This window comes from Eurypyga helias, unplaced genomic scaffold, assembly GCF_000690775.1.
Source record: "Eurypyga helias isolate BGI_N326 unplaced genomic scaffold, ASM69077v1 scaffold26008, whole genome shotgun sequence".
NCBI classification, from domain to species: Eukaryota; Metazoa; Chordata; class Aves; order Eurypygiformes; family Eurypygidae; genus Eurypyga; species Eurypyga helias.
The window spans coordinates 3,273-11,356 of NW_010265366.1; the positions used below are offsets into that span (position 1 = coordinate 3,273).

An 8,084-nucleotide genomic window follows, 5' to 3' on the forward strand; every position below is an offset into this window, starting at 1 on the left:
GCAGCAAAACTCCAGTGCAGCATTTGAAATGTATAAAAACTCAACAACTGCAGACATGCTGGTTCCTAAGACTCGAATTTTTGGAAGAAACTCTTGCATATTCCCATGCAGAAACGCACTTTTTTGAGACTGTGATGATAGTCTGTTTGCAATTATCGAGCTTCAACTTGCTCCCAGCTTTAACTTCCATGGGACACAGCTTTTATGCTGGCCATTGTGACTTTCAAATGGCATTTGAACAAAAGAATATCTAATGTGGCAAAGCTCTTCCTTGTACTAAAATTGTGTACACAGATCACTTTAGGCATTTTGAAAGTTCTACAGATAAAGTAGTAAACTTAATTAGTAAACTCAAATCCGATGCTGAAATTTTGGAACCTAACAAAATTTTTTTAGATGGGTGAATGCTGTTGACTTTCCTTAAAGCTTGAGACTAGGATTGCATTTCCCAGTGTGGCTAATTATGATAATTGTCTTTGAGTACATCCAATAGTAAAGGTAATAGGAGCTAGACTGAAATGTTAATCATGTTGCACTTGAAAACTCATGCTCATCTCTGAATATGTATTGTTTGTCTTCTGCTGTTTGAGGGAGGCTTTTCTTGGATGTTCCAGCTTGAGTCAGTAAGGTGAAGAAGCCTTGTTGCCTTGACTACTTTAAAAAATAAAAACAACAACCTAAAACGAAAAAAAAAAAAAGCAAACCCAAACCTCTTCCCATGTCAAGCTGCCCCCTTATGCCATTTGTGAAAAATAGTTGTATTGCATGAGAAGTCTTTATTCATCAGGCAAGAGAGGAAGAAGAGAGAATGGTGTGCTTTAAATGTATTGCTGGATTTGGCTTGTAGTTGCAATGTAGATTTGAAGTGCCAGGCTTATTAATAACTTAAGCGGTTTGCTCCTGTCAGTTTTGATGCCTACCCCTGTGAGTAATGGGTATGGAGATGGTGGTCCATAAATTAAGTGATGGGAGGTTTGAGTAAGTTGCTAGGAAACAGGGCAGCAGACCAGCATAAGGGAACTGGAGTGCATCAGAAACCTGCCTTTGCAGTAGCTAGCAAGTCTTCAGTAAATTGAAACAACAATAATGACAATTTAAAAAGATATATATATATATATGTAGTCTTGCTTCTTACGCTCATTTTGAGACTTAGGGCTTTCTTGACAGGCAAACTTGGCTACTGAAGCCCTGTAGAAAAGTGTGGAACAAAAGAGTTTCCATGTTCCACTCGTCAAATTCTGTCTCAAGTTTTGTTTCATGGTAGACACATGATCTTTTGCCATGAATCAAACCTCTTGCCTTTCTTAAAGAATGCCAAGCGTGATGTGTGCTATACCTTAAGGGAGCTGTGCATGAATTAACTAAGCCAAGCTTAGCACTAAACTTTGTTTTTATGTAAAGAAAGGTCTTTCAGGCGTTTGGCGAGACTAAGAAAGAGGTCAAACTTGGCAGTTTTTTTGGTATGCATAGCTCCAATTTCAAACAGCTTGTTTATCCTGAAATTATGATCCTTGTAATTATTTAATATTGGGTCCAATTGCACCAACACACCAGGAAACTACTGAGGTGGGGAAAAAAACCTTCCAGCGTCTAAATGACTAGCATAAAATACAATTAAAAAGAGTTTTAAACATCTTGCTTCAACCTTTCTCTAAAAAATAAAATTTCTCCTTCTTAATGATAAATTTTACTGTTTCTGATTCCTGAAGATGTAAGATATGTTTTCTGGGTAGGCATTGTTTTTTCTGGCTAGAAAGAGCTAATGAGCTATAGCGGCTTTTAAATTTTGTGAACTTTTCCCTCCTGTTTTGACACAAGAGGCTTCCAAAACACTAATCTGCAGCTGATCTTAAAGTAACAGCATTTTGAATCTGAGACACTTCATTCAACTGCTTTTTTCTTTCCTAAAAAAACCCCAAACCAAAACAAACAAAAGAACCCCCAGACCTTAACAGTCATAAAACTAGACCTTGTTTTTTGATTTTTTTTTTGGGGGTTTTGTTTTGTTTTCCCTCCAGTTTCCTTCTTGAAAAGCTGCAGACACAAATGCTAGGTATATTCAAGCTTTTCTTAAAGAATGCCTGATAAGTCATCTTGGACTATGGGCAGATCAGAGGAAATCTTTATAATAACAAAATCCATAGTAATCAAATCCAGACGGTGTCATTTGTTGTTGACTAATAAGAATAAATCATCAGCACTCAAAATGTAATGTTTTGCCTAGGATTACTATCCAAAATGGAGCTGAGAGTATTAAGGGACATCTGAAGCATAATTAGCATCCACAAGGCTGTTTTTTTCCCAGGACTGCAGAGAAGTGATGCATCCATTCGGAGGTTTTGGACTTCTTACGTGTTCTTAAGAGTTATTTATGTTCCAGTCAGTTCAGAACTTCATCTTCCTGGTAAATCCATTTGACTATATTATCATAATATGTCTAAAAATAAATCCTCGTCCTGCCTGCTCCCAGAATTTTTGTACTTTTTATACTAAAGGCCTGCTCCAGTTTTAACTTCAGTGGCAGCTGGATTGAGCCTGGCGTTGAAGCTTATTCCTAAACTTTCTCAGACTACATATATCCCGCGCTGTCAGCGTGTTTATGCAGCTGGAAGTCTGCATGCCTGAAAATGAATTGCATAAAATTGATGCTTTATGCTTAAAAATCTAGTTAACTCAAGGAAATTTACCATTTCATTGTGGATTGAAGGCAGGAATAAAAATCAACTAGTTCTGAAGCTCGTGAAGTTGGGCCTTTGCTGATTAAGTGGGATGACATGCCATACAAGGGGCACTTATCCCAACTTCGGTTCTTAAGTCTGATGCCCGGCAGTACATGCAAAAACCTTAAGCTGCAGTTCTTCAAAGTGTTTTTATGTAGACAATACGAACAACAGGATTGGTTTTGAAAACTCACGCTAAACTTGACTTTGCGTTGCTGCTGTGTAGTTCTGTGTGTTAATTGACTCAGTTCTAATAATTTTAGCTGGTTACCCATATGCCTTAACATGGGGAAAGATGTCAAAACCAGAAGCTGTTGAGTTAATTTCTTGTTAGTCTGTAGAGCTGGGGGTTCTGCGGTCACTATTCTGCAGCATAAATTGCACTCATTATTCTTGTAGTATTCAGAAGAAACTGTAAAATGTGGTTAAAGTGGTTTGTAAACAGTCAAACATCCAGAGTCCTTTACCAGCTCAACCCAGTTCTTATGTACTTAGGTAAATAAGTAGAAAGGCTTCTTGTTCAGGCTTGCTTTATGTGAACCTGACTGTTTTGCTTGGCTGGCTACTAGGTATTCCCTCTATTAACCTTGCCACCCTTTTGTAACTGGTGCATTTAATTATCAGTGGGATGCTTTTAAACAGGTAAGGGGACTGATAAGAGCAGGTAATCTGCTTGTTGGGGAAGGTTGAAAGCAACCGTTGACATCTTGGCCTACCTGCTGGTCTTTGACAAGTGGGGCTCCGTGAGAAAGCAACTCTGTAACGAGATAAGGTGCTGATTAAAATGCTGTTGTCGTGCGATGCACCCTGGTAGCTGAGATCACTTAAAATCATTAGTTTAAAGAGAAAGAAAAAAGGAGATGCTATACTTTTCCCCTTTCTTTTTTTTCAAAGGAGGGGAGGAGGGAGGACCCCAAGTCTCCCGGCTCTATCCCAGTACATTGTTCAGTTAATGCATGCTAGTTTTATGATTGGAATACATTGTAGTCCGGCCACCCAGACAGAGGCATTGACTGCTAATATTAACCAAGAACAATAGCGTGGCCATACTGACTGCAGTGAGGATTACAGAACATAATGGGGCCTATCCAAAAATAATGCTAATACAGGACAAGCAACAGGAAGCAGCAGTAGACTCAGCATTGCTCGGCTCCCAGACAAACCATGGACTTACTTCATGCAATGACAACTTCAGCACATTATGTATTCACAGGATACTCATTATTCCAGCAGGCTTGCCAGATCAGAGATCAGCCTGGTTTACTGGATGCTTAAGCGTATGCGTAGTTTGGATAGCGGTACTTTTGTGTCCTTCATCATTTGGCAGGAGGGTGGCAGTTGCATGGCAGAGAAGGTCTTGACTTTGGTTACTGGCTTGGCTTGTGCCAAGGCAAAATAGGGGGGAAAAAATTCTCTCCTGGAAGTTGCTAATAGTTAAATTTGTTTTCTTCATGAGGCAACGAAGTGTTTGTCGACGCTAAGAGCAATGAAGAAACTCTTCGAAATGAACACTAAAGGAGCGGCGTGCCGTGTTTTCACGTTCTGATGAGGCTCTTGGCTGGGCTGCCCGCTTGAGGTTCAGCCTCGCTCTTGGCCGCGGACGCCGAGGCGTGAGATCGTTACAGCTTCAGCTCCGTTCATATTCACAGGGTTGAGAGAGGAACAGCTTTGCAGGGTGTTGCCTTATCCTTATGTCGGCTGGCCCAAAGAAGAGCTTCCTGAGGATGCTGCATTCAGCAAAGTGTTGAGGGTTAGGTTGTTTCCCTTCCCTTCCCGCATAGGTCCGTATCTCCTCTAGATGAGGAGCCAGTTGTCTTTACCTTCTTTGAAGGAGTGTTCCGTTGTGAGAGTTGACTGGCTGACCGTGGCATGATGATGTGACGCATCTGCATAGCGTCATCGTGACTTGTCGTGTGGCAATAGAGGTATCCCAAGCGAGAGTCCTGCTGACATTTAATGGAAATGGTTTTGTGTCTAGCCTTGAGAGATGCCCTCCTCTCTAACCCTTGGGCACTTTGAAATATGCCTCAGTTTTCGTCTTCCTTCTCTCGCCCTCTTGCAGCTGAAGGGAGGAGGGATTGCCAGAGCTCTTGGCAATTTGCTGTGGCCCGCTGTGCCAGTCCCTTAGCCTTCTTCCCCAGGACGCAGGCAGGGTGCAGGCACCGTTCTCAAACTCTCTGCACAGCCATGCACGGCTGGCAGAGCATGAGGAGAACATGGCTGGGCTTAACCTGCTCGCCTTGTTTGGCAGAGGAGGATCAGGCCCAGCCGTCAGAATGCAAACTTCCCACTGCATTTGTCTAGTCATGGTTTCACATGCTCAGCAAAGCTCTTGCATGGTTTAACCACAGGGATAGGAGGGAAAGAAGTTTGACTAGTTGCAACCTCTTTCAAAAAGGAGGCAGTCCTTTCAGTAATGAGCCTCATGTTTTAACCTTGCTCTGTCCCACTGACTTGCAGAGTGCGTTTAGAAGCCAAAGTACAAAAACACCTCTTTTGGGTGGATGTGTGGGTGAAGGGAGGGAAGAAGGTAATCAGAGAGCTTTAGACAGCTTCTGCTTACCTGGAGCTGCTAGTATTTCATTTAAATAACCAGAAAAGAGGTTGCATTTCCCTCTCAGATCCTGAAAAAGGACAGTTTCAGATGGATTTCAGGGTCTTCACAGTCTTTCTTGAGTTGTATTATCAGAGGATCAAGACTATATCATGGTGTCTTGTCGTTGAGGAAAATAGCGCTTGCACCTTGGGGCTTGCTTTGTTTTTTGGAGTGTGAACGTTTCCATCCTCTCAGCTTAACTCGTAGGAGTTTTGGTTAAATTTGGCTGTGCTGCCTTTCAGTCCTCTGGGCTGATCAGCCTGTGGATGTGCTGCAAAGCGTGCTGGCTTGCCGTTCCTTTCAAGCTGCCTTTCCTCTCGGGCCAGAATCCCTGCCTTCTGGTCAAGCTCAGGTTTACAGTGGCTAATTGGGTGTGACTCTGGCAAGTTCACTGCTGCCTTGTTGCCTAGGACATTGCTTTGATGGAATAAGGTGCGTGATGTGGAATTCTTGTGTCTGGATATGTATATATTTATTCAAAGATGGGCAGAGGTCATCTATGGGCATGGGAAAACTTAAACCTCCACGCTGTAAGTAATCATTCCTGAGATATCTGAAACGTTGATCTATAGAGTGGGGATGATACGCACTTTAAAAAAAATCTGAGCAGTGCAGTCTTTGCACAGAATCACTTTTTATTTGGGCGGGGGGGGGCGTGGGATTGGCTTAGAGGTATGTGATAGTTGGATTGCCAAAGGGGCCTTGCTCCTGTTGGTGTGGGGCTGCATGTCTTTTGTTGAGAAGCGTCCCGTTTTGAACAGTCTTGTCCTTTCTTTGCCCCGTGCCGAGAGGGTCAGAGCCAAGAGATTAAACTGCCATTCTTTGTCTCATCCCTTTTCAAGACGAGGATTCTTCATTTAAAATATTCAGAGGCGGTGAGAGAGGGCACATGGAAACAAGGGAATCGCTAGGGTAGGTCTATTCCCCCTGCATTTTGTTTCCCTCCAGTTCAGCAGAAGCATCTCCTCTCTTCAAACAAACTCCTGTGCGGTGTTGGAAAGTGGTCACACAAGTCTCTAGCAACACTTCAAGCTGGGATTCAGCCTTTCCTTTCCTTAAGGGCTAGGTGTGTTGGTAAACAGTCCTGAGAACCAACTGGGAACTGTTGCTATGAGTTTAGACAAAATATCTTCCAAAACAATTATGCAAGGCCGAAAGGAAAACATCCTTAACTTTATTGGAAGTAGCGCTGGCTGCCATAATTCATTCTCTATATCATAATATTGTCTTCGTGCTTGCAGTAACATGTTGTGCTGGTGATTCTCCGCGCTGGTAATTAAACCGGTGAGGAAGCACCCAAGATAGTGCAATCTGTATCTGTAAAAGTGCGCGGGAGTCTTATTCTGGGGGTTTTCGGCGTCTTTTTGGTGTGTTGGTGCTGTGTTTTGTAGGGTTTTTTTGTTACCTCTGACTTGTATAAGGACGTCTTAAACCTGCTTTAAATAATGTTAAATGATTGGGCGTGTTTAATGTAATTTTCAGAGTTTCTTTCGAGTTGACAGACTTGGTCTAGAATAGTGACAAAGAACGTGTAACTTTTATGCGATATCGACCAGAAACAGTTTGGGCCAGGGGAGCCTCTGTGTAGAAGTTTGGGCGCGTGTCTCGGCTTGCCCGGCTCTGCTTACTTTCTGAAGCATTTTCCCACAGTTATCAGTGAGCGAAACGGAATCCTGGTTTGCTTTGAATATGAAACATATTTAGGCTGTATTCCAAACCGGTGTCCATCACAAACAAGGTTTTCATTCGGAGGCTGCATGCTGTGTCCAGTCGTGAGAAAGCAGTCTGCTTCAACTCTTTCTCCTTTTTTTTTTTTTCCTTCCCCTTTCTCTCCTCTGAAGGACTGAGGTCTGCGTCACGCTCGCACCTTGGAGGGGCTTACTCTCAGAACTCTGTTTTGGCTTCTGTTAGGGAAAAGGTGTTAAGCACTGCAGACCACAAGTGAGCAGACTGAGCGCAGATAAGAAGAAATAAACCTTACGATACACAGCTTCTATGGCAAAGCATCAAAATCCTTCAGGGAGAGTTTTTATTTGTTCTATTATTATTCCGCTCAGCAGAAAGATACATTTATTACCTTATTTATAGTTACTATTATACTCTTTACTTTTCAAGTCATAATATTTTTCTTATTTTTCATCAGCCTTTTTTTTTTTTTTTCTTGGAAGGGGGTGGTTTTGTTTTGGTTTTGAAACCTTCTGTAAGTTTGGATATGGCTGGCTAAATGGTAATTTTGAAAGATAGGGGCTGGATGATAATAATATCTCAGAATAGAGCTGGCATCTTTCCAACCCATGGAGTCACTTCAGTTAGTTTATGCTTATGATGATTATTATTACTGGAGTGCTAGAGAGCTCATTGGCAGATTAGTGCGTCTGTAAACGCGACACGGGGTGGATAGTGCGTCCTCCCTTTCCGTGCTCTTCCAGTCTGGTCTTCGCCTTTGTTTCACAGCGCTTCTCTCTCACCCCACCCCCTTCCCATATCCATCAGTTCTTCCCTCAGTTACCTGATACTTGTGGGAGCTGCGATGGCCCTCATGCAGACAAAGCTTTCAAAGGGGGTGCTGAAAAGCAAAGTCCCTGGAGATTGTGCTGTCAAGGCAGAGCACGGTAATCTTAGCAACCCTTCTTGCTTTCAGGATGGCTGGGGGAAGGGACATCAAGACGACTGCTCCGTAACTAAAATTCGTTTGAAGCAGTTTGAGGGTGGGGGTTTGGTTTGGGGTTTTTTTTGATGCTGCCGTGCTAGCCCGGTGTTCGGCTTTC

The 8,084-nt window shown here is 42.7% G+C and overlaps 1 protein-coding gene across 1 annotated transcript in view; it reads left to right on the forward strand.

The window, feature by feature from the left end:
- JAG1 (jagged 1) overlaps positions 1-8,084 on the forward strand; it is a 34,588-nt gene that overhangs the window by 2,890 nt on the left and 23,614 nt on the right. The gene's annotated exons all lie outside the window — the stretch shown is intronic.